Source organism: Accipiter gentilis, chromosome 15 (genome assembly GCF_929443795.1).
Source record: "Accipiter gentilis chromosome 15, bAccGen1.1, whole genome shotgun sequence".
Classification (NCBI taxonomy): domain Eukaryota; kingdom Metazoa; phylum Chordata; class Aves; order Accipitriformes; family Accipitridae; genus Astur; species Astur gentilis.
This window is the reverse complement of record NC_064894.1, coordinates 31,449,865-31,458,726: the sequence shown is the minus strand read 5'-3', so window position 1 is coordinate 31,458,726 and position 8,862 is coordinate 31,449,865. Positions and strand designations below refer to the sequence as shown.

Sequence of the window (8,862 nt, the reverse complement as noted above, 5' to 3'; positions counted from 1 at the left end):
TATTAAAAGCAAAAGCTGCAGCTATGTTAAAAACTCAGGGGAGGCTGCAAAAAACTTCCTCTACTGGAGAACCGGTTTGTGCTAGATATGTATTCTTCCTGGCATATATATGATTTCTTCTCAGCAGCAACTCTTCTTCAGCACAGACATCATAAGATGAAAAAAAAATATCTTGAAAGTTTGCTCACACATATAATTAAAATTACTTATCTTACATCAATGTATGGTAGGTAGCCTGCCTAAATGTGTGGCTCAGCTGGACAATGCATGAATGCTCCTATGAAGTGGAGTGTGAAAAGATGAAGCGTGTCACCCAAGAAAGTATATCAAGGACACCCTAAGGACATGCTTCATCAAGTGCAACTTCCTAGCCAAGTCACTGGAGCTCTTAAAAGAGTCAGCAATGATGCTTCACAGATCTTATTTGTATAAACAGCATTTCCTCAGGCAGGGAGAGTGTGCCAGCCAAAGGAGTAGTAGTTGTGGAGTAGCTCAGGTGGTGAATTGTATTGCAATTGCATATGAGAAAACTGACTGCATATAGATACCTACCATGAATTCACCGAGCCTGATTCCTCTACTCCCACCACAGTGTTGTCGTCTTTGGATGCCAGCAGCATTTAATTGAAACAGGTTTAGATGCTGTCAGTTAGGGCAAAGTGAAAGTGGGGTTTGCTTTTTTTTTTCCTTTTTCCTCCCTGTGAAAGCAATTGAAGCAATACTTGGCAACTCACCTCCTTTGTTGCAGTCAAAATCCTTGTGCTAGTGCCCTGCTTGGGGAGTCTGGGAAGGTGGCAAAAGTTATGCTATAGGGAAATCACAAAGGATTTATGTCAAGCCTATTGCAGCTAACTAGGTGAAATGGTACAAAACGTTTTATTTGGCTTTAGCCAGCAGAACATTCTTTGTAATGGGCAAAAATAAGTGGAGACAACATTTTAATGATAATCAATAAAGCTAATCCTCATGTACCACATACAGCACAAGAACATTATTAAGCAGAACTGCTTTGAGCTTACAAAGTATTTGTGCTGTACAATGTACATTAAACCATTCTGGCAGCCCAAGCAAAGATATCTGTAAGACGTTGGTTTGTGCTCTGGAAAGGTAGCATCTCCAGACAGCACGAGGGTGGGGAAACCTCTGCACTGCACCCAGTCTCACCCTGTAGACATTCTTGCTTACCAGTCAGTTCAAAACCCATCACCAAGCTGCATTCCTGCCACAGCAAGCAAAGTAGTCCAGTGGCGCTGCTCCATCCTGGATGGAAAGAGACAAAGGAGATCAAGATTAGAAATAAAATACAATAACCTGTAGGAAAGCACCTGGCTCTCAGACATTCTTTCACTTAGACACTGAGCCTCATGCTCCAGTTAAGTTTTCCCCATCAAAGAGCAAGACACAAACCACAGAACATCAATTAAATGTCTATTTTAGAAATGCATATCCTTTCTGGTAGCTCTTCTTCACAGGTGCTTACCAAACGGTGATTCTGGGAAACAACCCCTGATTCGCAAATTGATCACTGCTCATTTTTAGGAACTGTTGCCTAATATAAATCCAGAATTGTGACCCATTCCTCCTTGGGGTATACAATGCTCAGAAACAAAAAACGCTTCCAAAATCTCTGTCTTTAAAATGGAGCAGGTATTTTAAGAGAGGGAGGACAGTCCTGGTGTCTGGATAACTATGCCCACAGATGGCAGTTCAGGTTGTAAGCAAGACTCAAAGCTGGCTAAGGGCATGATTTGTGTCCATGGGATGGGAAAGCTGTCTGCCTCCTCAGTAGGAGAAGCTGCCCCAGGATTATGTTGTGTGAGCAGCCCTAAGTATTACACCGACAGGTAACAAGGGCCTCTTACGGGGGCATTTCTTTTCTCTCCACACACTAGAACACCCCAATGTCTTGCTCACCCCTCACGATTCTGTGACCCCATTTCCTGAGCCAGGTAGGACAAGGAAGCTGCCTGGGTTTCTTTCAGAGCAGTTTGCTATGCACAGGGCGCAGCGAATGTGCACACAAGCGAACTGCAGGCATACTGCAAAGTCCTTGATCTAATGGGACTAGGGATGTGCATAGCAGCTGCAGAACTGACTTTAGGCATGGGCAAAGGTAGTCTTCTAGGACAGCAAGGCAGCCATGGCTCTGCTGCTCATTTCACTTACGCCAGAGCCCTGGAGAGATAAGTTGGTCCTGCTACCAAGAGGGCGTGTGGAATGGCTGCTTTGAGATGCAAACAAAGCACCTCTGTGTGGCACATCTATACAGCACTGGAGTCGTCCACCTCTTTGGGACTTGGTGACAGATCAGCAACCTGTGAGCAAAAGAAGAAATTTCAGAACTGCAGTTACTTTATGCTACAGCCCAGAAGAAACAAAACCAGCCCTGGATGGGGAGGTGAAAGTGCCATTACAGTGTCCTGAAGAACAAAGGGTGTCTAGTATTTATGCAGAGAAAGGTGATCTGAACCAGAGAGAGGAAGTACTGACTAGACAGATGTTACACTGTTTATCCAAGAAAGAATGCTGGTAACCAAACAAATGATAAAGGTAAAAAACCAAACACCACCACCACCACTTCCCCAGGGCCCACATACCTGCGTGAGAGCTGTGATACTGTGACTTTCATCTCTGCTATGGCTGCACTAGTGCAAACAAGTGTAGTGTCTCTGGTCTGCTGGTGTACCTCTGCTGTGCTCAGGTCTGAAAAATACCACAGGATGACCTGTCAGGTTGCCTTTTTATCATTTTAACAGAGACTCACTTAGTGAACTGGACAGGCTGTGGCCAGGTGGCAAGCAAGTGCTCAGTCTTTGCTTTCCTCCCACTCACACAGGGAGCGCAGACCGTGCCCAGAGCAGGCTCCTCAGCTCTTCCGCTGGTAAAAGAATGACTTGTTTTCTTCTATTTTTCACTACCATAGGGAAGTGCGTCACTGCTGTGTGAGGTGAGCAGGTGCTGCAGTCTGCTGCAGAGGTAGAGGACTGATATGCAGACAGCTTTTGGCCAGATGTATTCTTAATACTTTTCAACAGACCACTTGAAATGCTTAAGGCCTGATTCCACAGATAATGCAATTTTATTTTGCAGTCAGTGCTGAAAATTAATTCTGAGATTGCCAGCTCAGGTGTAAGAAAATGAGGAAAAACCAGTGACTGATTATAAGCAACTGGTTTAAGTGACTTGCCTAGTATTAGATTGGTCTGAGAAATAAAACAGCGTCATTGCTTTAAACTCTGTGTGTGTGTGCATGCGTACATGTGTGTGCGCACTGACTCTGTATATACAGAAGAGCAGTGGTAATAAACTCAAACTCTTGAAAATGTGTCAGGACATCCAAAAAAAACCCTGAGATTTTCTGGATCATGTTTTTCAGTTACAATCAAAGGAATTAAAATATTTTTTCAGAAGTACTGACTAGACAGAGGTAAACTTCTCTAAGTTTATTTAGAGAATTAAACTTGGAGTTACTTGGAGTCTGATGCTTTAATAAACAATAAATACCAAAATATTTGTGAACCTTTTGAAAGTGCTGGTAATAGTGCAAGGCTTGGTAATTCTGCTGTGTAAGGCTATGATTTTAAGTCCTTACTGGTCAGTGGATCTGACCTCTACTACAGCTCTTTATTGACCCAAGTGCACACCAGTTTAGGTATTCAAGCCAGTGTCAAACACGCTGAGCAGTCATAGATTCTCTTGACAGTAACTAGTGTATTGCATGCTCAGTACTTCTGTTTTTTGGCTTCAGAAGTCTTGTAATGAGTATCCAAATGTAGGGGTCTATAAACTGCTGGTGGATTGAAAAGAGTGGCAAGTAGCAAGGAGCTGTCAGTGCTGTCCAGCCTAGAGGAGAGCATGGATACATCCAAATCAAAATTAAAAAAATAAGAACTGAGAAAAATTTTCCATTTTAGTTTGTCCAGGTATGTTGGTGTTTCCATCATCCCTCTGCAGCTGAGGTAGTGGTAACTTCCAGCAGGAGGGTGGTCAAAGCACTCATTTCTTCAGCTGTTGAGACTAAATTCAAAAAAGGAACAAAACCCCTGCACACCCATACCTCAGCTGTAGGTAACAAACACCAGTGTAACCTTCCTTCACAGTGCTACATGCCAGACTTCACATTCAACCTGACGCTATGTGCTACACATAACTTCGTGATTCCAATGATTGTCAGTGGGCTCCTGAGGTTTTGGTGAAAGGCCATGAGTCAAAATGATTAATGTGGGAAAGCCACGCTGTGCTATTGGAAGGGAGGCCTTAAGCCTTGAACGTGCAAACTCCAGCAATGCAAAACTTCCCAAGAGTTGTCGCCCCCCCGCCAAGTCAAGACCCCATCCTTGGTCAGAACAGCTGAGTTTTGGCTGAGCAAGAACTGCAGAATGAAACCCTGCAGCAGCAGAGCCTCCCTTGCCACCAACGTACGCTTACATGGGCCACCGAGGCACCTTTACTGGTAGGGCTCAGGGTGTCATGCTCCTCCCACCCTATCCTGCCAGCATCCCCCTGTGGCATGTCTTCTGCATCATACTGTGAGAGAGAAGCTGTGCAGAGCTCTCCATTTATACTAATCTAGCCCTGTGGTGCAATTACTTTTCCTTCAAAAGGGCACTTTCTTGGTTTCAGTTCTTGACTGAGGCTTCTGCAGCTGCGTGCCCTCAGCTGCAACAGGTTGTGTCAGCAGCAGACGCAACATGCCAGAGGGGGAGAACTGTGGCTAACAGCCCTCATGTCGATGTGTTGAGAAATGTGCTGACATTTTCCCCACAAGCTGCATGTCTACTTATGATTCTCCTCAAGTTCCGGGAAGGTCCCTGGCATTGGTTTCCATCAAACGTGCATGTGAAGACACGCAACCTGGGGGTGAGACATAATGAGATCAGAGAACTGATCACTATAGGAGAACCTTTATGGAGGCAAAAAGTATAAATAGGGGAAGAAAAAAAAAAAAGACTAAGCAAGAGCCAGCTTAAGGCTATTAAACAGAAAGGTATGGAAGCAGCTTCTGACTCAGAAGATCCTTAAACTGCTGACGGCTAGAAACTGGAAAGTATACTTGGGAACACTCACCCCATGCATTCTGATTTTCACATGTTGCTATATGAGCCCACGGCTGGCAGCTCTCCAGTATAGGATGCTTTGGTACCTTTGGTCTGACCCATTTTAATGTCACCTCTTGCTGACTCAGCCGAAAAGGGTAGATCAGGTCTTGGTGTAATATCGCCCCTAACACACTCCGCACAGTAATGTGTGATGGCTAAAGGACTAGTTTCGCCTCACATTTGAAAGTCATATCCAGACCACTTTTAGGTATCACCTTCTTGTTAACATCCCACTATGAATGTCATTACTGGATCAACTCATGCTAATTGTTTTTCCCTTACAGCCAAGTGAACTAAAACCTTTTCCCATTTTTATTCTAGCTGTTACTTGCATTCCCTGGTATCTAAAATACACTGATCTTAGCACTGGAAATGTAATGTGTTAGCATGGTAAGAAACATTTCTTGCTACAATGAGATAATAGCTGAATGTAATATAAATTACACTAAAGGATGTAAGAAACACAAGGCAGGAAAGGAAGAGGACAGAAAATTGTACTGTTAACAACATGTACTTCCAAACTATGTGCATAATTAAGTGGTTTAAATTTCTACCGGGTTTACGGATTTTTCTTCATGTCATTGTTCTGCTCTTTATGTAATTATGTGGTTGTACTTGACTGCATGGTGGTAAGCAAATAACACTAATTGCTTTTCTTATTGGAGGGTAGTGGACTGAAACCATGACTTCTGTTTATCAGCTCCAGGTAATAAAAATTGTATGAAAAGAACTATTTCAGGCAGCATTAGCACCTTTCATCTCTCTCTCTCTCTTTTATACAAAAGAAGCAGCTCTGACAAGCAACATAACGGTGAAATCCTTCTGCTGAGTCAGATTCAGCAGCTCAGTTTCAAACTTACATAACTGTGATGTATTTCCATATTCCCTCCCTCCTTTTGTATGCATGAAGCACAGACAGAAAGAACGAGTGCTCCAAGGCTGCTCACAGTAGCTTACTGTGGAAGCCTCAATGTCACAACTTAAATATGAAAAATATCTTAACATCTCCACTGTGGAGTAATTAAGTACTGCATTAAGTCAGCAAAGCAGGGTCTGCTACTAAGTGACATTGGAGTCCATATGCTGCACAGAAGCATGCTGAAACTTTTCTGTTTCTTGGAACACTCAGTAAATAAGAATTTGGTTAAACAGTGAGTAATTTCCTCATTTTCAGAATAGTAATTTTAAATACATGGGGGGAAACAAAATTTAATTATTGCAGAAAATCTAATTATTGCAGCATTTCAGTGCCATTTTGTGACTATAACTCTGGTATGTTCTGTGATTTCTCAGGCTGTTATTTTTTGCAACGGTATGGTGTAAATGTCTGCTAAAATCCCAGAGCTCTAGCACATAAAACTAATTTACTAGAAACTTCATCTGGCAAGTAAGCATTTATGTCCATAGCAGTAATATCAGTAGTGCATTTAGAAATAAGTGCCAAGAAAATTAGGTTTAATATTCACAGATGGCATGTTCCTCATTGACTACTTGAAACTACAACAGACGTATGTGCAGCTTCAGCCTTGTGGACTGTATGCTGTCAAAGTTGTAATGAATTTTTGTTAAAAATGAGAAATAGATAAAAGAAATACTGAAAGAAAAACATAAATTAAGAATCAAAGACCAAAGAGAAAACAAGATGGTGAGAAACACAGCAAGTGAAGTTAAATCAAATGTATGTGCTTGTAGATAAGATGATTAGATGAGCTACCTGAGAGATGCAGATTCAAATCATGTCAGGCAGAATGGGAAACTGAACCTCCTCCCACTACTTGGAGGAGTGCCTTTACCACTGGGTTTCAGGATAACAGAAAATGTTTAAACAGCAAACCATTTGCTTTCTTTTCTAGCTTACAACTACCATTTCAGGTTGAACACCATGTTTTGTTTGATACAAGTGTGGGGTTTTGGGGTTTTTTCCCTCCCTCACCAAAACAAGAAGAAAAGAGTAACACTTATTTTGGTTGTCTTCTGAATTACTTCCCTCCCTCTTATTTGGCTGCTCAACTGAAAAAGCAATTACTCACACGATCCTATACCCATTCTCCATTGACCTACTTTCAGCAGGGTTCCACTCCACATCCACCTGGGTTTGGCAGCTGCAGCAGCAGAAACTAATTCAGCTATGAAGTCCTGTAAGTCACTTGTAACATTGAAAGCCTTCTTTCTGTGCTTCCATCCATGAGAAAGCCTTCTCCTGGACAAACTGGCAAGATACAGATTGGGTAGGTGGTCTGCAAGATGGGTAGAAAATTGGCCAACAGTCTGCACTCTGAGGGTGGTCAATCTTTTTTACTCAGGCAGCCTGTCACAAGTAGGATCCCTAAAGGATTGACACTGGGCCCCAAGCTGTTCATCTTCCCAAATGGATGATGGAATTGAAAGTACCTTCACCAAGTTTGCTGATAACACTAAACTGGGTGGTGAGGTGGACACATGAGAAGGGAGAACCATCATATGGAGACACCTGGACAGGCTGGAAGAGTGGGCTAGGAAGGACAGTATAAAGTTTAAAAAGGACAAGTGCAAAGTCCTGCATGTGGGACAGCATAAACAAAGAGCCCAGTCCAGGCTGTGTGGCTGGGGAGCAGCCTTGCTGAAAGGGACCTGGGGGTCCTGGTGGACAAGCAGCTGAACATCAATCAACAGCGTGCTGTACTGCAGCAGATCCTGGGCTGCATCTACAGGGGTATTACTAGCAGGGATAGAGACGTGATCATCCCACTCTATTCTTCAGTGCTTGTCAGACTGCACCTGGAATACTGTGTCCAATTCTGGTTCTCACATTTCAAGAAAAACCTGGACAGGCTGGAGAGGGTCAAAAGGCGGCCATGAAGATGATCGAAGGGCAGGGCAACCTGCCCTATGAGGAAAGACTGAAGGAGTTAGGTCTTATCTCCCTGCAGGACAGAAGGCTTGGGGTGGGTGCCCTCATCACAGTATTCCAGTACTTAAAGAGTGGCGACAAGTAGCAATGTTAATTTTTTTTACAGTGAGAACAGCCAATCACTGGAACCCAGGGACACGGTAGAGTCCCCATCACAGGAGGCTTCCCAGATGCCACTGGGCAGGGCGCTGGTTAATCCTCTCTAGGCTCCCTCCCATGAAAGGTTGGACCAGATGATCTTTCCAGCTCCCTTCCAGCCTGGGCTGTTAGATGGTTCTACGATTCTACGCAGACAGGCATGGGCTCCACGAGTCACCTTCAGCAACATCTCCCTGAGCAGACCCGCTGTTCGCCTTGCCAGCAGACCTGTCTGTACGCAACGCAGTGCCGTGCTATGAGCACACACTGGCACCGTTAGAAATGGCAGTGCCAGTAACAGAGGCCTAGGGGGGACACGGACGGCTGTCCGGGCAGCTCACCGAGCTTGTAACCCGAAGCATATTTAGCGCGCTATATTGTTTCTCGCTCGACGAAGACCGGACCCCGCCGGCCCACAAGAACAAGCGGACCAGCTTCCTCTTCACGGGCCCGGGGCTAACGGCAAGCTGTGGAGCGGCCTCACGGCTCCCTGAGGGCTCCGTGACCTTGGCAGCTCACGGCTGGGAGACGGGACACGCCGACCAAGCCGCCGGACCGGCCGGGGCCCGCGCCTCAGCGCGCCGCACCCCCCCAACCCGCCTATTACCAGCCAGCGGCGCTGGGAAGCAGACAAAGGCGGTGGGGGCTGCGGGGGGAAGGCGGCCGGCGAGGAACTGGCTCGCAGGCCGGGGGCGCTGGGCCGGGCCCGCCGGAGCCCTCGACGCGGGCGCACAC

At 45.0% G+C, this 8,862-nt stretch overlaps 2 long non-coding RNA genes across 2 annotated transcripts; both read right to left on the bottom strand.

Annotated features, from left to right (window-relative positions):
- Window positions 1-1,069: 1,069 nt before the first annotated feature.
- LOC126046038 (uncharacterized) lies at window positions 1,070-2,697 on the bottom strand. The gene is made up of 3 exons (XR_007508200.1): window positions 2,598-2,697; window positions 2,167-2,315; window positions 1,070-1,260 (listed from the first exon to the last, which is right to left on the bottom strand). It is a non-coding gene; the product is annotated as an uncharacterized LOC126046038 (long non-coding RNA).
- Window positions 2,698-4,794: 2,097 nt separating this feature from the next.
- Window positions 4,795-8,848, bottom strand: LOC126046039 (uncharacterized). The gene is made up of 3 exons (XR_007508201.1): window positions 8,735-8,848; window positions 7,161-7,336; window positions 4,795-4,854 (listed from the first exon to the last, which is right to left on the bottom strand). It is a non-coding gene; the product is annotated as an uncharacterized LOC126046039 (long non-coding RNA).
- Between the last annotated feature and the right edge of the window lie 14 nt (window positions 8,849-8,862).